Genomic DNA, 19,394 nt, shown 5'->3' with positions numbered 1-19,394 from the left:
TTTCTGCTTTTACATTATAAACTGGTTCCAGATTCACATGGAAGTTTTACTAATTTCAGAAGTCAGCCTTCAAGGTACTCAGCCTCCCAGTTTCCTACAAAGATGATGCCTTCTGTCTAACCATTGGGCTGGCACTAACAGATTTCCAGAAACTGTGCAAGTCAAATTCCCCAAGGGAATGCTGTCCAAGAAAGATGAGGACGTGTGTTGGACTACAGCTGACCCACCCAAGACCCCTTTCCCTGCACAGACAAATGCACCACTCAGTCTTGGCAAAGGGGCAGATAAGGACTTTTGTAAGGAAAAGAGGACAAAACATTGGTTAAACACTGACATCACCACATTGCTCATCTCTTACTGGGGCTGGACACACTCTTTTACTTAAATGTGAGTGGTACTATGTGCAGTTATACCTACAGTGGTACACAGCAATGGCTACCACAAGTGTACAGGACTTCTATGGGTACTGGGAAGAATAGTTCCACAGGTAGGACCACGCACAAACTGAACAAAGAAAAGTAACTAAACAAAGTTTCTTGCATCTAGACTACTGAGGTTAGGTTAAGTCAAGTCAAGACCTACTTTAAAAGAAGGATCCTTGGCCCTTCATTAGCTCTTCCAGAGCAGTGCTTTGGTTCAATTACTGTAGTCTCCCATTTGAAGAGGTTTCCTAGTTCAGATTCTCCTGAATTTCACTCCCCTACAGAGCTTGGCTGAGAAGTTTAGCAGAAATGTTTAGACTCTGCCATTTGAGCCCAAGAGGATCCATTCTGAATGTCCATTGACCCCACAGCTGTGAAGCACAGTTATCCTGCTGCAAAGTCACAACACAGTTAAGACATCAAGCTCTTTTCTCAAAAATAGTGCGATGCAGTGGTGTGTTGCTCTGACATTACAGCAGAACTCACACACCATTCCTATGCCTGTATAGTGCCATTATCTTTAAACATCAAGCACAGATGCTAGCCCTACTCTTGACAGCTCAGGTAAATATTTCATTTGCATCACATTTTATGTACCAGATTCACAGAAAGAGCAAGAAATTTGGATATGGCCCTTCTTTGAGGTGCTGGGTTCTCCTTAAGGGACATTCACTCCTTCGAAGGGTCTTTCACACATGTTTCAATACATTTACAGAGATCACAAAAAGTAAAATTTGAATGGATGGCAACTGTAGATATCCTGGTTTTATCATGAGCTGTAACACAGCATGAGAGGTTTTACCCTGATGGTGTCTTGACATGTTTCTGCATATAAAATTCTCTCTGTTAAAAACACAGATATAGACAGTATGGATTGAAGTGACTTGGAAGAAAAAAAAACAACAAACAAAGCACTAAGGGCTGTTAAGGGACAAGATTACTTTCATCTTGCCACAGCATGTTTCAATTTAACCACTGCATCTCTCAGCACTTTTGGTTCATATTCTTTTACCACAGAGAGACACAAGTTTGGTATACGCCCAACCTTAGGAAGGGGAAATGATATTTTGGGTCATCAGCTCCACCCACCATGTCCACCCACCCCTCTGCTCAACAAGGCTTTTGAAGTGCATCAGACTCAAACAGGAGTGAGAGCACATTAGCCTGGGGTCAGGAGGGTTTGGGGAGCTGGAGCACTCCTGAGGTTGGGAGGCTTTTCAGGAGCTTATGGGTCCAAGCAGCTTTGTCAGCAAGTCACTCACCTCCTGCTACCCATGAGGACACCTTGCCCACATCTGCCTGCATGTCTTGCCCCACCATGTACACTAGCAGGCACTTCCTCACCTCCTTCCCCAGCTCCTCATTCACTACCTTGAAGGTGGCAGACCTCTGTCCAACTCCTGAGTTCAAAAACTCTTCATTACTTTGGCTTAAGACAACCTCTCTTTGTTCTTTCATACCTCCCAGCTAGACCCATCCACCTGTTTGCAAGCCCATGAAACTGCAACTGCTGTTATTTCTCTCCATTATTTTTTTACCCAAAAACTTCCACAGCAGAGAACTGCTCCCAGTGTTCTGTGCAGCAAAAGGATTTATTCTTACACTGCACAAAACCAAACAGATGCTTCAACACAGGATACGCCTGATAACACAATTTTCTGCTTTGCTCCGACAACCTAACATTTATTTCCATATTCTTCTGAGGCTGGTATGTAAACAACAGGGAGTGACTTGCTGTGCTCAGGAGACCTTAGAATAAGAGTTGTATTTCTCTGTCCATCTGGATCCAGCAAGTCATTCTCCCGAGGTTCCAAGAGTTTATGTAGCTCATAATTGAAAAATTCAAGGAATAAAAATAGGTTACTGGAGATCTTTACTAACAGAAAAGTAGATTGAATCTGCTCTGTTATTTAATAATTCAAATCCCAGATGCTTAATTAAACAGACCACTACACTGCAAAAAGAATAAGAAATATGTCCCCTTAGCCAACTTTGCTGATTAGCTGAAAAGAGAAACTTCTCATGTTCCAAATCAAACTTTTGAAGATGGATTTAACACTCCACAGGTAAATCTCACGTAACAAGGCACTTGCTGCTCACAGGACAGGGGTGCGATGCAGCATCTTACCAGCAGCTCTGTGCTGCATAGAGCCCTTTTACAGAATGAACAGAGGAAACAGGGCTTGATAGAGCATTTTAAGGGTATTTAGTATCTCCTCAGACCAGATCAAACCTCTAGAAAAGCAAATGGTCCAGTCAGCTCCTCGTGTGTGGTATTTGGCCTGTTTGCAGGTTAAATCTGAAAGCATCCCAAACACGTCTGAAGGAATACCTGCAAGCACTCATTCAGGTGCAACTCATTGCAACTACAGCTCAGTGCAACCTTCGCACTTTTAATGCAGTTACAATCCTTCACTGGCTACCACCAAGGTCTCCTCAGACAAAAGAGCAGCAGGGTGCACACAGGATGGGCTCATGTCATACCCGCTTCTTCTTTAAGGATGGCTATGTCAAATGTAGACTGGTGGCTACACAGCTACCTTGCAGTAAGATCACACGCTCCTCTGAAAGCTACAATGGCAGTACTTTGTACTGTTGTCTCACAAGAACAATTCACAACAGCTCAGGGTTTTCCTAGAACTCTAGGGCATATTTCCTGCTTGTCCTCTGAAGTTAGCTGGGGACTTTTGTCCCCACCAAATGCCAGCAGCCACCAAACCAATGTCCAGTCTGCAACTCCACCTCAGCAGTGAACACTACTGAGACAAAGGGAGATTCTCTCTGTTATCTTCCCTTTCCCAGCCCTTCACCTTACAGCATAAGTTCTGTGAATGTCCTTCATGACTCTTTCTGGGACTGAGAGCTAGGTACCAAATAACTCCTTCCCAAAGAGTCCTACATTATAGATAGATGTTCCCCACCTAGCAAGTCTTATACTTAGACCGGTGGCTCTGATACTTCCACACCAAGTATTGCACAAGACATCAACTACATATTTTCCAAAGATCACAATCTCTACTAAATTGCCAGCTGCCTATGCAGACCACTCAGGAGCTATCTGGGTATGTTAAATTCAGATGACAGACCTGATAACAGTGTCTGGATGTGCCTGGAAGATTAAATTGCATCTGCATCTTACCTTCTGTCATTTCACGGTGTTTTGGGAGTCTTTCCCTGCCACAACAATCAACTGGTAAAGAATTTGTATCACAGGTTCACAAGCTTGTAGAAGAAAATTCTCAATGCTTTTTTTGTGACCAGGTACCTGGAGACATGCTACAGTGGCTGTTTTACTAGCCTTATACAGTAGAAGGCTAGTCAATTAAAAGAAAAAAAGAACAGTATGCCCACTACAACAATGTTCATTAACACCCTTTTAACTTGGCTTGGGAGGGTCTTTGATCCAGATGTTGTATATCAGACCCATTAGGCTTTGTGCTTCCAGCAATGCACAACTGACAGATCCTCATTCAAATGTCTTTAAACCTCTCTTACATTTACAAGATGAACAAATATGTTTCTACAAACCAGAATCAACCTTACACTCTTACAACCTTTTCTGGTTTTCAGTATACCCCTCAAAAACATACACTTAATTTTCATAACTCATTTTCATACTGGTTTAACCAATTCTTAAAAGCCCATAACCAAACAACAAAACAAAAAGCCCACTAAACCTGAAGATTTCACTTCAATAATTTTCTTCTCACTTTGAAAACTCCTTGTCTCAAATAAATGGGCAAAATGGAGGAGCTGCAGAGCACCTTGGCTGTTAGCAAATCTGCATTTTCCAGGCACATTGTGCTATCTGGGTGATCTTGCCCACCCAGCAGTGGAATCCCAGTTCCAGTCTTCTCTGCCTGTAATCTGAGCTGGGCTGTGCCGGCAAGCAGACACTTGAAAAGTGATGCCACAAGCAAAAGTATCCAAGCCCTGTCATCCCTGTGTCCCCTAGCAGGTCCAACAGTTTGTACCACAGGAGACCTCAACCTGATTTCTCTTTGGGACTACAGCTCTTGTAGAGGAGCAAGCAGAAACCAAGACTTGCCCAGGCTCTACCTGCTCTCAGGGTGGAGGTATCTGCTCCTGTGGTGCTGTAGTCATGGCCTGAGGTACAAGGACATCCCTCCCCTAGCTCTGACCCAGGTGTGACTTTCCCACAGAGGAGCAGTAACCCCTGGGAGGGTAAGATCTCTGCTGCAGCCTACGGCTTGGTGAGGTCCCACCCAAGCCCAGGGAATTTGACAGCACTGAGCACTCCGAGGTTTTTTAACTGTAACCAGCAAAAGGCAGGCAATATGGGGCCCAAGCAGGGCACAGCATGACTTACAGTGGACTTCAGTTTGATATGTAAATCCCCTAGACACTCCACAAGAGTATTGCTCAACTCCTGCTGCATTCAGCCTCACAAAAGGTAGACATAAATACTTAGCATTAGCATGGCTCCCCATGACTCATTTTTTCTCCTTTTTAAATATAGCATCCTATAAATGTGGATACATTCTGAGCAATAAAACTCATATTGTTACTGTTCACCATGCAATCAAACCAAAAAATTCCTCCTGCTGGCTTTGTGACAACTTCTGCCCCCAAACCAAAACACTGGTGCCACTCACAAGGCCAGGAATGAGCAAAGGCGGCTCTCCTCCGTCAGGGTGCCCAAACAGCACAAGGACACAGCACAGTGGCAGCAGCTGTGGAGTCAGCAGCTGGGCAGAAGGCTTCTTCATCCACCCAGCCACTCATATCAACTTCACCAAAAAGAACAGAACTGCTTCTGGGTACAGGGAGAACAGAGATTTACTGAAAGGAATGGAGTTTTGATAGCTGTGAACCAGCCTGTGCCAGCACTGGGGAAGCTGGGACCCACTAAAAAGTGGTGGCATATTTAGCTGTGGGATGCTCCCCAACTCCCATCTTCCTCCAGACATACATCGAATTCCTCCCTCCATTACAAGGCCTGAGCTTTCCTTCTTAGAAACGCCAAACTCCCACCTTGTCTAGCCAAGGATATGCCCCAGGCTGCCTCAGAATCATTGAGGAACCTAATGGGAAAAGCATGGACCAGAGCTTGGTAGTTTTCATGGAACTGAAACCCAGCTTCAGCACCCTCCTGCCTGTCCTGCTGCAGACTTTGCTGTGTGAGACTGTGTGCTGTGCTTAGCCTTAATAAATACTTCAGTTCTCCAGCTATAAGGGGAGATAGTGAGATAAATTGTATGTCCCTATCTCATAGATATATTGTAAAATAAATATTTCATTACAGATGTTACAGGAATGTTTTTAAAATAGCACAAGTACCATGACTAATCCATCACTGCTCAAAGAAAAACCTTAAGACTGGTGGCAAATTAAAGTCCTACCTACACAAACTTACGAGTATGCAAAACTGTTTTCTTAGTTTATCTGTTTCTTCTGATAACTATGTTTGCCCTGGTGACTTGAACTCTTCTAGTCACAAGTTGTTTGAATTCAGTACACCAAATCACATTTGCAGAAAAGTATGTTTTGCTCTCTGCAGTGACAGACAAGACATCAATCATCCTACCAGCTGCCCTAAAGACACAGCTGAAAAATACATGCTCACATCCATCCTGCTGTCAGGTGACTGAAGAGTAGGCATTTTTACATCTTGGACCTCTCTAGTAAGATTACCCATGAGAAGCTATTTTCCACTGTATTTTTCTATTGTTTCTTCAGGCTCCTTATTTAATGTCTGAAATAAGTGGCAGAGCTGCCTCGAATCTGTCATTTTAAAGACATGATAACAGAAGCCTTCTCTTAAAATTGCAAGAGTATGTGTGGCTTAAAAAGCCAATTCCTGTTTAAAACAATGACTAAGACTCTTAGGAGTCTAACTCCCAAAGTCACACAGGTAGTTTTGAATATGTTACCCTTTTAGAGTAATTATGCCATCAAAGTTCCAGTCAAAAGCTGATGAGCGTTACTAATATATGCTGATGAGTGAGCCTCTAAGCAAAAGGCCTTCTTGCTTTATTTACACTCCAGTAAATCAGAAACACACCAAGACTTATTTTCACCTACAAGAATAACAAACCTGACCCCAGGAGACACTTAGTGAGGTTAACCTACAGCCCAGGGAGCTGTAAAGTGGCTGCAAGCTGATGCAGTTGTAGTCATTTTCATTGGAGATGATGAGCAGGTGACCCACCTGGTGGATGTGGGGCAGGCTGTGGATGTAGTCTACCTGGACTTCAGCAAGGCCTTTAACACCATCCCCCACAGCAAACTCCTGGCCAAGCTATCAGCCCGTGGCTTGGACAGCAGCACTCCACACTGGGTTAGGAGGCGGCTGGAGGGCCAAGCCCAGAGAGTGGTGATGAATGGTGCCACATCCAACTGGCAGCCAGTCACTAGTGGAGTCCCCCAGGGATCAGTGTCAGGCCCAATCGTACTCAGTATCTTTACTGATGATCTAGATGAGGGGATTGAGTCCACCATTAGTAAGTTTGCAAATGACACCAAGTTGGGAGCAGGTGTTGATCTGTTAAGAGGCTAGAAGGGCTCTGCAGAGGGACCTTGACAGGCTGGACAGATGGGCAGAGTCCAACAGGATGGCATTCAACAAGTCCAAGTGCCGGATGCTGCACTTTGGTCACAACAACCCCATGAAGCACTACAGGCTGGAGTTGGAGTGGCTGAAGAGCTGCCAAACAGAAAGGGACCTGGGGGTACTGAATGACAGCTGGCTGAACACAAGCCAGCAGTGTGCCCAGGTGGCCAAGAAGGCCAATGGCATCCTCACCTGCATCAAGAACAGTGTGGCCAGCAGGAGAAGGGGAGTCATTGTGCCCCTGTACTCAGCACTGGTTAGGCCACACCTTGACTACTGTGTCCAGTTCTGGCCCCATCAATTTACAAAGACTATTGAGACACTTGAACGTGTCCAGAGAAGGGCAACGATGCTGGTGAGAGGCCTTGAGCACAAGCCCTATGAGAGGCTGAGGGAGCTGGGATTGTTTAGCCTGGAGAAGAGGAGGCTCAGGGGAGACCTTATTGCTGTCTACAACTACCTGAAGGGAGGTTGTAGACAGGTGGGGGTCGGTCTGTGCTCCCAGGTAACCAGCACCAGAACAAGAGGACGCAGTCTCAAGCTGCACCAGGGAAGCTTTAAGCTCAAGGTGAGGAGAATGTTCTTCACAGAAAGAGTGATTTGCTATTGGAATGGGCTGCCCAGGGAGGTGGTGGAGTCACCGTCCCTGGAGGTGTTCAAAAAAGGACTGGATGTGGCACTTGAAGCCATGATTTAGTCATGAGGTGTTGGGTGATAGATTGGACTTGATGATCTCAGAGGTCTTTTCCAACCTTGTTGATTCTCTGAAACTTGTGGCAGCTGTTTGGTCTTAAGTGGACTAGCACCAGCCACTACATAAACCAGTGGCTCACCATGTTTGACCATTACAAGTCACCAGTGAGATGTGAAAATGCCCCCAGGAAGTCCCTAGTGATGCTCATCTCTAGACCTAAAACTATAAGTTGACAATAACCAGAGAGATCAGTAAGCCATTTAGAAGCATCTCCCCCACCCTTGGGAAAATTCACAGATTTTCCCCTCAATGAAATTAAATGCTCAACACTTAAGGTAAGTTTAGCAAGCTAATAAGGGATAAAGAACTGTTTTACATTCAAAAGAAAAACAACATGGAATCTGCAGAAACAAAGAAGGCTTATATAGTGGAAGGCTGAGGGGCATGAAGAAAGTATCAACCATTTCTAATACACTGCAGGAAGGTACATACTTGGTACAACATTCTTTCCAGAAGCAGATCTGAAAGAGAAGGCAAAACAGGCATTACCTAGGAGAATATAAAGTGGGGTTAGAACGCTTCTTAGCTGCTCTCTAGTAGAAGAAGAAAGTAATACAAGATTTTAATCTCAAACCCATCAATGGCAAACAACTTCTGAGGCAACCAAGATTTAGTCAAAAATCAATGAAAAACCTCAGTGTAAGAGCACTGAGCAGGTCAATCTTGTCCAGAAGAGAAGCAGCAGAAAAAGGGATCCAATACCAGTATCTCAGATACTTTGATGCCTTCTGAAGTGTCTCAGCATTTGTTATATTTATGCTCCTAACACACTTCACGCAGAAGAAACTTCTACTACATGTTAGAAAAAAGAAATGTGGGCTCAATGAGAGGCAAATTCACAGTTAATAGGTGTCTGTAAGTGTTGCTGACCTTAGCCTAGCTATCTTTGAGTAGTCTGTGACAGAGATGGTACCTGGGGACAGGGTTCCCATCTCCTCAGCTAGCTCCAGCCGTTGGACTACTTTCTCTGATGAAACCTCTGTGCCTGTACAGCATTAACCACCACATATTGAAGAGGTAGTGTCTGAAGCAGTAAAATTAGCAGGGCAGCCAGTAAAAAGTACTATAAGTACAACAAAATGCTTAAAAATATTGTTAGCTTCCCCCAACTCTGCCCTCACCTCTTCCCTCAATCATTATTTCAGGAGACATTTTTGTACAATTATTTCATCATCTCAAAGCAGTTTGCCATATCTCTGTGCAATACTTCCATACATATTACTCCTCCACTGACGTTTTGTCACACATACATGCATGCATGGATCAGCAACTGAGCCGCTCCGTTCTCAAACGGAGAATGGAAGTGTCATAAATCTCAAAAAATGAATAGACCAAAAAATGCAACATCTGAAGTTACAGCTGTTCATTTCTCCTCTCTGTTCAGAAAGAGCCAGTCATGGCTTATTGCAGATGTTATTGAAGTTGATGGACATGCTCTAGACTTACATTGGATACAAACATAGTGACTCACTGGAGCGCTGGACCTTTGTTTCTCCATGAAGAAAAATACAGCCAGCGCCATTCAAGCAGATCAGGAGGGCTGTACTCTTCTCCCCACTAAAGTATTTTCTGCCAAGTTTTTCTTGTAGGCAAGAACAGGAGAAAGAAGTAATGACTCCACCAAGGAGTGGGCTAACGTTCCTCCCATCTGGCAGTCCCACGCTCATTCTGTTTTCACTTGGACCAAATTCTCCCAACCCCTTCTGCTTTATACTTAGTTAAAGTTAGGTACATCAGACACTAAGAATAATACTGTTGATCTTTGAAAGGTCACTTTCAAGAGACATTTACATATCTTTTAACACCACCTCTCTTCCTTAGCCCTGTCTGTAGTACTCTTGGAAGCCTGAAAAACGAATTCTACATTTTCCGTATCAAATCTGTCCCCTCAGCCCCAATCTACTGATACATAAATAAGTAAAATGATCAGTAAAAGCTTATGCAAAGCACTGTCACAATGCAAAAACACTCCCCTCCTCATTCCTGTGGATTCATGTTAATATTCTCCTTCTCCAGAGTCTGGAGCACCCTCTGCATTGAAGGCTTGCATATTTCCATGCTGAGGTACAGTCCCTCTTTGCTGCCTCCTCTGCAGATGTAAGAGGTAAAGGGATGAGTGGTTATTGAAAAGTTACAACACAAAGGCAGATCTCAAGCATAGGGGCACCACACTGCATCAGATCCCCCAGGAAGGCTGCAAAGGTTGAGCAAGGCTGGAGTGAGGAGTTACCATGAGAGACAGCATGTCTGGAGCAGTGCATGGCAACCATCCAGGCAAAAACAAATGAAGACTGGTCAAGATGAACTCCGGAGCCTAAAACTTTCACAGGGCAGGCTGATTCATCTTAATGAATTGACTCAACTGTACCCAGATGGTCAGTGGGAATGCCCAGCCTGGCAACTGCAGGAAGCAAGTAGAGGCTCTTAGCTTGAGTCCTGCCACAGAAAAACATTTCATACCCAAAGAAGGAAAATAAAAAGAGAAGGAGAAAAATTAATGAAGCCAAACACCATTCCTCAAGGTGCTCTCCAGAACTAAAAGCAAAAGGGAGGAGAGTTTCTGCCTTGATGGTCTCAACACAGAAACACCACTGGCAGCACATGGTGTGAGCTAAAGGGCCATGCAGGTCTTGGGTACAGGACATTTTTTTCTGTCCACAGTTAAATAAGACCTCTAATGAACCTCAGCACGAAGTCAATGATAATGATTCACTACATTCATTTCCCCTGTGTTCACCTGTCCTTATGCTCCCCTTGTGTACTACTTTGCCAGTGACAACACCAGGGTACAGAGCTCATCCTCCTCCTTACAGTCCCTAAATACCATGTCTCCCCAAGTACCAAAAAATGCTTAAGGAAAATATTCCTCTTTAAGCACTAGATGATGCAGTTCTATTTCTCCATTTTGTTAGCCTCAGTCTCAGTTTAAGAAGAAAACAACCAATGCAACATGTCAAAAACTCCCCCCATGAAGAAGGCAAACTCTTTCTATAATCCTTAGTTCCTCTAAAAAAATAATTATTGAGCTTGTGCAAACATCTACCAAAGACTTAAAAAAATAGAAACTACCATTCATATCATCTGAAAACAAGAGGCTGAGCCAGCTCTGACCCTGGGGCAGCTGCTCTGGTTTGGAAGTCATGCTGGTCGGGTGTTTGGCCCTTTAATCTGGGCTACGCACTGTTGTATGGGGTATCTCCTGGAATGGAGGAGAAAAATCAAAGGAAGTCAAACAAATCGATACAGAACTATAACATGAAGAACATCTATTTTTTAAAGAGATGCTGCCAGCTTTGTATTTTCAGACTCAAGTACACGGAAACAAATCCTATTAGTCCAAAGCTGTGTTTACCGAGTTTGGGGTTTTTTTAAGCTATTACTTCTATAATTTCCTTACCACACCCTTGTTCTCTCTCTTATCTATTTTTTTTTGTTTCAATTAATAGACCCCTTTTTCTGCAATGCCCCTAACAGGTTCAGAGCAGCAGACAACCAGTCTTCACAAAGAAAAACAACATCTGACCTTTGCAGTCTTAAGACTTTGAAATGCATCTCTCTTGTGTTGAAAGTTGACCAGATAATTTCATAGTGACATTTCAGAAAGCACATCTATATCCAGGTATGACCATAAAATTGAGGTGCTTGTTCTTAGTCCCAGCTACTGTATGAGCAACAGTTTTGAGACAAGACATAAATAGAACATTTTCAGTCAACAGCATCCCTTCAAGCTTGCCACCAAAATTCAGACTTAGGTTGTTTGAGCTACCTAAGGAGTTAGTGGCTTAGATTTTCACACTTTCATAACATTAGGCAGCAAACATTGTGAAGTGCCAACTAGTGGGATGCAGAAGGGCTGCAGCTACCTGTGCTGGGGAAAAAACTCACACAGAGTCAGGATTCCACTGTGCACTTTGCTCTTCTTACAACACCACAGACTCTACTCCAAACTGCCATAGTGTAAAGTCTATGTTCCTCGACAGGAATTGTTACTAGTGCAACCAAGCGCAGGATGCTGAAACTGGTCCATCCAAAGTCTGTCAACTTGCTCCTCAACTTGCAGCCAGAATGCCTTTGTTTTTCTCTCTGGGAAGCAGGGATTTATAACCACTATTTCTTGGGCTCTTGAACCACTTAAAAAACAAGATTTAAAAAGTTAGCGAGTTTTCTTTCTAATCCCCACAAATCTCAAGCACCCGAGCCAAAAAATCCTTGTTCTTCAGCTGTGGTCCAGTTAATTTTCTTAAAGCAGAAAAAAAATCAAATCGGAAAAGAAAGTATCTCCTCCTCTCCTTGTTTCGTTGTAATTAAAGATAGCATCGATATCTTTCTTCTAAAAGACTAGTCAATAACTCTATTACATGAATCTGGAAGCTTTCACAAAGTACCCAGCAGTCCAAGAGCAGTTTTAATGCAAGATAAGAAATCTTGCAATACACAGAACACACAAGAGGTAGGAAAGTAAAAGATTGGCGTGGCTCTGAATCTGGTGGGTGGAAAAAAACGCAGGCACAACAAAAATCCAGTAATCCCTTCAGAAATACTTTTCATCACATAGCGTAATTCTAGGTGACCCCCCCCGACCCGCCCCATCACGCGCCCAGGAGAAGACATGAAAACCACAGAGGTCCAACTATTGCTCTATATACTCAATTTCCCAAGCGTTCGACAGAGACAGAAAGAAACCCCCCAAGACACCGAAAACCCCGACCGCCGTCGCGCAGCAAGATCCGCGGCACAGAGCGACCGTACCGTCCCGAGCCCGGCGGCTGACGTTGCTGAGAGCGGCGGCTTCGCGGCGACAGCTCTTTCTTTCCAACACCGATCTCCGGCCAGGGAAAGTGGCGGTGCCTGGGCAGTGCTCCTCCTGATGGGGGTGGGTGGGGCTCATGCCAGAGTGGGGCACCGCATTTCAGCAGGAATTACTGGGGGAAGAGGAGCTGGGAAAGCCCTGCCACGGTTACTATGGGGTGTCACGGCAGTCCACCCTCCCGCCGGATTCCCAGGCGTGAAGCGCCCTAGCTCCTCCCGGCGCTGCGCTGCACCCCTCTGCTTCGCTGGAGAAAAAGCGAAACAAACTGCGATTATTGGGTTTGCTGCTTGGGTTTTGCCTCCTTGCTCAAAGCACCACCCAACTCCAAGCCCTCCAACCCCCCGTCCTCCAAGTCACGCTCACCCGGGCTGCCGGGGCCGGGACTGCACCCTCAACGCCCGCCCAGAGCTGCCCGCGGCCGGGCAGCGCCGCCGGCCGCTGGCCCCCGCCCGCTCCCAACCCGGCAGCCACGGCAGGGAGCACGCACCCGACCATCCCTTATATCGCCGCGGCGACTGCTATAAATAGCCCGGCCCCGCCGGCGGGGGCCGGGCCGTGAGCCGCCGGCGGGGGTTGTTCAGCGGCAGCCGGGACCAACCATCACCCGGGGCTCGCTAACGGCGACGTATTTATCACTTTCGACTCATTTTTCTGCCGCTCTCCGGCGGGCGCGGGGCGGCGGCACGGCTCCCGGGGGACCCAGGGCCCACCGACCCCCGGCGCGGCAATGGGACCGTCCGCCGCCGCAGCCCGCCGCCGCGTTAAGGTGGACCGCCGGAGCGGACGGCGGCACCTTAAGCCGCTCGGGCGGTCGGTCGGTGCCTCGCCTTGTCCCTCCCGGCACATCGGCCCTGGGGCAAATCGTGATTGAAAGGGAGCGGACCAAACCTCCGGGCCAAAGGGGTCCGTGCAGCTGCCAGGGAGCGATGTGGAAGAGGAGGAGAGCGAACCACCGCTTCTTTGCGGGAGCACAATTCGTATTTAAGGATCCATGGCTCATCCTCGATGGGACTTCAGGGAACATATGAACAGTGGTTACTTTTCCCACCTCTTCTTTGTGCCCTTGGCACTGGGAGGCAAACCCAAAGCAGTCTTCCCTCACCTGCAATCTCCTTTGTCACCTCACACCTTCCCCTTGCAGCTGACAGAAGTAGAAGTCCTACTCTGTGCCTACACTCGTTTATTGGCACACAGTGCTCTCTCAGAGGATACTGGCAATAGCTAGGTGGGAATGATCTGTATCAGCAGAGATGGTTTTATCTGCCTGTGCCCTTGTGGTTTTTTTTTTTTTTTTTCCCCACAGATATTTGACGAAAAGTAGTAAAATGTAAACAAATCACTATTGGGCATAAAAAGGAAAATAATGATGGTTCTAAACAATCCCATTGGAGAGATAAGGAACTTAACTAGTTGCTCCAAAACAATCTCTCCTTGCTTCCTCTGGCTGGGAGATACTAACATGCTTCTGATTGACCTTGGCTGCACTGTTTTTGTTGTGACAGGTATTAACTTCTCTGCTTCTTGTCCCTTTTGTACAGGGGGGTAAGAGGAAGGCAGTGAGGGAGAAGCTAGTAGCTTCCCCTTGGCCAAGGGGAGGTGTTCCTTGTGCTGTTTATTAATTGTAAATACCTGTAAATACTGTATATTTTGTACTTACTCATTGCATCCCACTGTAGATTGTAGTTTTGCTTGTAAACACAGCTTTTCATTTGCTTCTAACTGAGCTGGTCTAGCAAATTTAGCGTTAGGGGAATTTTCAACCCACCACAGCCCTGAGTCGTACCATGGGAGCATCTTGGCCACAATCCTGCAGGGTGCACAGGCAAATGCCAAGCACCCAGAGCCTCTCGAGGGGCAACATTTAGGCACCTGCTAGTTTTCCTTGCTGGTTCATGGCCATCCCTGCGCTCATTGCAAAATGGATGTATGTGACTCAAATTGGTTCTTACAGGCAAGTGAACAGCCCCAGCTCCCCTCCTGTGACAAATCAGCATTATGTATGCCCCAGTATTCCCTGAAAATATCTACCCAAGGCATCCTGTCACTTCACTGTGGCATGCAAAAAAACAAGAGCCTACATAATGTCTTTACCACGTAAGTGGCAGAAGAGCACACTGCCATTTTACAAACAACATACCATAGTGTCTCAAAATCATTGGTCCAGCACTGTGGAGGAGGTGAGAGGGAGCAGACCCACAGCAAGCAACCACAGCACACCTGGCTGTGATGTCTGTGCTGAATCACCCTGCAAATTCTTCTCTAACCCCCGCCCCCCCACCCCCGCCCCCCCCCCCCCCATCTTAAGGTATGGGAAACATACAGGAAAAGCCCTATAGGCTTTCCCAGCCTAACTGCAGGACTGAGGTGTTTTGTTCACATAGATCAACAACTGGGCTTGTAAGACATGCATTTGTCAACAGAAGTAACAGAATTTGCCACAAAATTCAGCTCCTTTGTCGGCTGCAAATTTTCCTTCTGGGCCTAAATAGTCTCCTTAGATTCCTGCGAGTGGACTTTGTTAGCAGCTTTATGCAATACAGCAATGGAGGTGGTTGTGAGGAATATTTTTTTTGCTATCAGTATGTCTTACCACAAGCAAGGGCAACAGTGGAAAAGCTGCTGGTAAGCAATACTCATTAATGAGTGTCAAAACACAGCATATTGTTAATATACACTCAAAGGTGTGGAAATGCGGTCATTGAATGCTGGGGACACAGCTGGCCTGGGACTGGTAGGACAAAGACTTCACGTTCAGATCTTTAACCTTACAGCTTTGTGCTTGGACGTCTTAAAGAGGGTCAGAGCAGTCATGTTTCTGCTTCTGTGGAGAAAACTGTATTTCAAAGCCAAGCCAAATATTCAGACACCCAATCCTGAAAACCTCTGATGCTTTTCATACCAAAGTCTGTAACATTTGAGAAGAAAAGCTCATGGCCTGGCTCCTGCATATGGGGTCTCCAGAGCATTCCTCAGTTCTCAGTAGCCTTCCTGCCCATAAGAAAGGAGGAAAGCCAAAAAATCCTTTCAATTCCAGCCAATATCTGGAGCATCATTACGTTTCTTGTGGTACATATTAGTTGACAACATTGCTAAAGGGGAATTGCTGCTGTGGTTGAGCACTTACAGATTACAAGTCCTATTTAAGTACCTTTTTGTATCCTGTTGAGTCACCCCAAGGAGCCCACAAACAAAACACTACATTCAGTTTGACAGCAGGGGCGGTGTCACAAAGAACCCCCACTTTACCAGCCCTCCCCAGGGTAATGTGAGTGCAGGATGGGCAACGTTTCAAACTCTGGAACTCAATACAAAGCTAAAAGAAAAAAAGTGCCTTAAAATTTCAGCCAACATTTCCCTCCCTACAGCTTTAAGCACATGAGATTTCCAGTCTGCTTCAGCTTCACTTAACAGATTAAAGTGACCATACAGTTTCTGAGCTGCTCAGGTCAGACTATACTCCAAGCAAACTGTCTCTAAATAAGAGGACACATTATTTATATAGCATAATATTTCAGTATTAGGGCTAGATGAATGTGACTGTTTATTATCCCATATTAAAGCTGAGTGGGTTAATGCAGCATGAGCCTCTTGGCTTGTTTTGCTGGCAGCTGCCTTTTGGTACTTCTCTTGCTGCCCCTGGCATGTTGCATGCAAGCCGAGCTCTGCAGTGGGCAGCTGCTAGCACAGGGGCTTGCACAGCATGGCAGCAAGGCAGGGGCTGTTTACACACAAAAAAAGTGCAACATTTTCTCTTCAGGAATAGGGCAATGGGTAAGATTTTTGTCTGTAGAAGTTCCTGCCAATGCCATATATCCCGGGATAAGGGGTTACTGCAGAGGAGGCAGAGGCTGGCACATGGTGTCCCTCCCATGAACTAACCCACGACGCTGCTGGCGTCACTGCCTGGAGGGCAGATGGGCTGTGCTGGAGCAGGGAGCTGTACCAGACTGCAACCTCCAGAGATGCATGAATGTATCATCCTGATGAGATCTTGCTGCAGGGGAGACACTACAGGCTTGATCTTTGGTGTAGAATTTGGAGAAGAGCACAAGGAGACCAAAGCCTGACCCCTGCATAATAGTTCAGTCTCAAATGAGCTGCAAAGGAAAAAGTTGAGGTGCTAGATGCTGCCAAATCTCACAAAATCAATACAATAGCTTTAAGTCCTAAGTCCAGTCAGAGGTATCAGATCACTTCCCCCCACCCCCCCCCTTTCAGGCTATGGGTGAAAAATATTGCTGTGCATCTATGGGCTAGAAACAATGAAGATATAAAAAGCCCCCAAATTACTTAAACATCTGAGATTAATTTCACAGAACTTCTGTGTGGTGCTCAGCACAGGCTATGTTCAATCTATTTAGCAGTAGAGGACACCTAGTGATATTCACATGCAACTACATGTTCAGTCTGCTGCAGAGTCAGCGTGGCTGAAGACAGGTTATCGTGTGGCTGGAACAGCTACGAGAGGGCTGGGACAGGCTGACCATGGAGCACCCGCTATAAACAGGTTATAAATAAAAAAAACTCCCCAAGAAAACATACAGTGAGGGCATAGACAGAAAGCTCAGTGCAGCTGGTGGTGCTGCATCTTTTAACAAGGAGACATCAGAAGGAAGCACAGCACTTTTATTTCTACAGCGAAGGCCCTGTAAGCAGGGGTACAGAGATTAAAATCAGTAGTTTTCTTGCAGGATCTGTGCTTATCTCAAATTGCCTTTCATGTGACTCACCCTGAGCACAGACTGTGAACATCAGTCTCAAGAGATTTTTTTTTTCCCCCCCTCTGCTAGTACAAGAGATCAGCCTGACACTCTTTGTTTCAGGAAAGATGCATAGAACACTTCCCCCCTCCAGGTTAGTCATAACAAAGGTTTTTCTAGAAATATTTTTCTGGACATATTCTAGGCCTAGGATGAGGAATTTGGCTGTGAAATAAAGAGACTGCCAATGTGGTTTCTAGAAAGATCATAAGAGCTTTATAAAAAAACACAATTCCCTAAGCAAACAGACTCATTTGAATCTCACACTTCCTTTGAATGGAATTATTCCCATTAAGATCACCATTAATTTAGCAACAAGGGTTTCAAATTTGAAGCCTCACCATCTTGCATGGATTTCCATGTCAGAGTTTACAAGTGTTGAGGGAAGGTGGGACTTCATTACTCTTATTAAAACATAAGGAAAGTTTCTGCTGGCCAGATTAGACCCTTGGGGATAGCTATGCAAACCCACAGTAGGCAAGTTTGCAGCTTTGTTGCCCAAGCTGGCTTCAGCTCAGCAAACAGGTCTCAGCAAACAGATCTGAGTGGCACCTGGTGATTCATCTATGGTAGCAGACCAGGGCTGGGAATTGTCTTCGACCAGTACAAGCAGAGAGAGACCACAGCACCTGTGAGTAGCCAACCAAGACTTTATCTCTTACAGAATCATTTCTCTAGGGTGAATTCAAGGCCTGATCCTGGACACACTTGCAATGACAACTGAGTATGAACTTGGTATGCAGAGATATCTACTCAAAATTCAAAGGATGATGTTGAAAGGCCACATGGGCAAAAAGAGCAGAGGAAAAAGGTGCATTATCTAAGTAAACTCTGTAACAACTGTTAGTTCTTGTGCCCTTCATGCATTTATGTTATTTATCAATGGACTCTATATTTAGCAATCATAAGACCAGAGTGTGGAGCAGCCCCAGCTCCTTGCTGGCAAAGGGCTCTCCAGAGGGCAACTGGTGGCTAGCAGAGGCTGGCACAGCTCTGACAGCTCTGTGGTAGCTGCTCGTACAAGACAGGAGTCATTTCTCCAGCACACTGAGTCATTGTAGGAAGGAGGATGAATCTTACTCAATTTCTGAAAGCAGAACAGCTCTAAGTTCTCTTATGATGAAACAAAAGCTTGCAGAGCACATGCTGTTATGTAGCAGGCAGGGAGGCCACTTGAGACACATTCAGGAGATCTTTGTAAGAGCAGCAGTAAAGGACACTTCAGAAAACTGCTGGTGTCAAGTAAGAAAGGTACAGTGCTGCTGCTTCAATACTAGAGAGCTGCAAATTAATATATGATGTGAGTTTTAAGGCAGGGGAGATGAGGAGATCAATGACCTAGGCAGAAGCAGAGATAGTGCCAGCTGAAGCCTGATGACGACATTTCCAGGCAATTTGTTCACACTGCTGGGTAAGCTGCTTGTGGAGAGATGGGAGCAGATTAAAGATGACTGTATATACTATGCCCAAGAGCAAGATTGTAAGATTCACAGTTGAAGGGCCTTGGTGGCTGTGCTGCCTCCATGCAGAAATATTGATAACCTATTCTCTTAACTACCAAAGCGTTAGCCCTGAGTTTACCATTTCTGCATGTAAAAGGGCAATGACTTTCCCTCTTTGGAATTTCATCCGAGGGATGTACAATGTTACAGTCAGTTACATGTTCACTCACAAATACAGTCTAGTGATAAAGGCAGGCCCTCAGGGGAATTCAAACCTGATGGAACATATGTCAATCAGGACAATAACAAAACTTAGCTATTAAAATTTTATTCTAAGAAATATTGCAATTGCTGTTTTAATGGAAGGAGAGTGATAAGGCCTTCTAGCATCATGCTGGCAGTCCAAAAGCACTAATGAGGCTCTAACCTGTATAAATGTGACACTGAACAGGAACCAAAAGTAGTTCATCTATCTAGGTAATGTATTTAGGTAGTGTATGCTCAGGTTTCTGGCTGGACACTCACCACTTATCAATGACTAAGGCAACAGAATTGAGCACAGGAGAAATACAAGGGGACCCTAATGGCTGCGTTCTGTGAGTCATGAAGGCAGGACATGGTAAGTGGAAAGC

At 45.3% G+C, this 19,394-nt stretch overlaps 1 protein-coding gene across 4 annotated transcripts in view; it reads right to left on the bottom strand.

Moving 5' to 3' along the window:
• The window catches only part of MRAS (muscle RAS oncogene homolog), a 40,205-nt gene extending 27,023 nt beyond the window's left edge, over window positions 1-13,182 (bottom strand). The window contains exons 1-2 of one of the 4 annotated variants that reach the window (XM_054176034.1): window positions 13,048-13,182; window positions 12,500-12,804 (exon numbers count right to left, since the gene is read on the bottom strand). The gene's annotated coding sequence lies outside the window, so the exon portion shown is untranslated. The other 3 variants (XM_054176041.1, XM_054176048.1, XM_054176027.1) reach the window with 3 other exon arrangements.
• Window positions 13,183-19,394: the final 6,212 nt, after the last annotated feature.

This window comes from Dryobates pubescens, chromosome 2 (genome assembly GCF_014839835.1).
Source record: "Dryobates pubescens isolate bDryPub1 chromosome 2, bDryPub1.pri, whole genome shotgun sequence".
Classification (NCBI taxonomy): domain Eukaryota; kingdom Metazoa; phylum Chordata; class Aves; order Piciformes; family Picidae; genus Dryobates; species Dryobates pubescens.
This window is presented reverse-complemented; position numbering and strand designations above follow the sequence as displayed.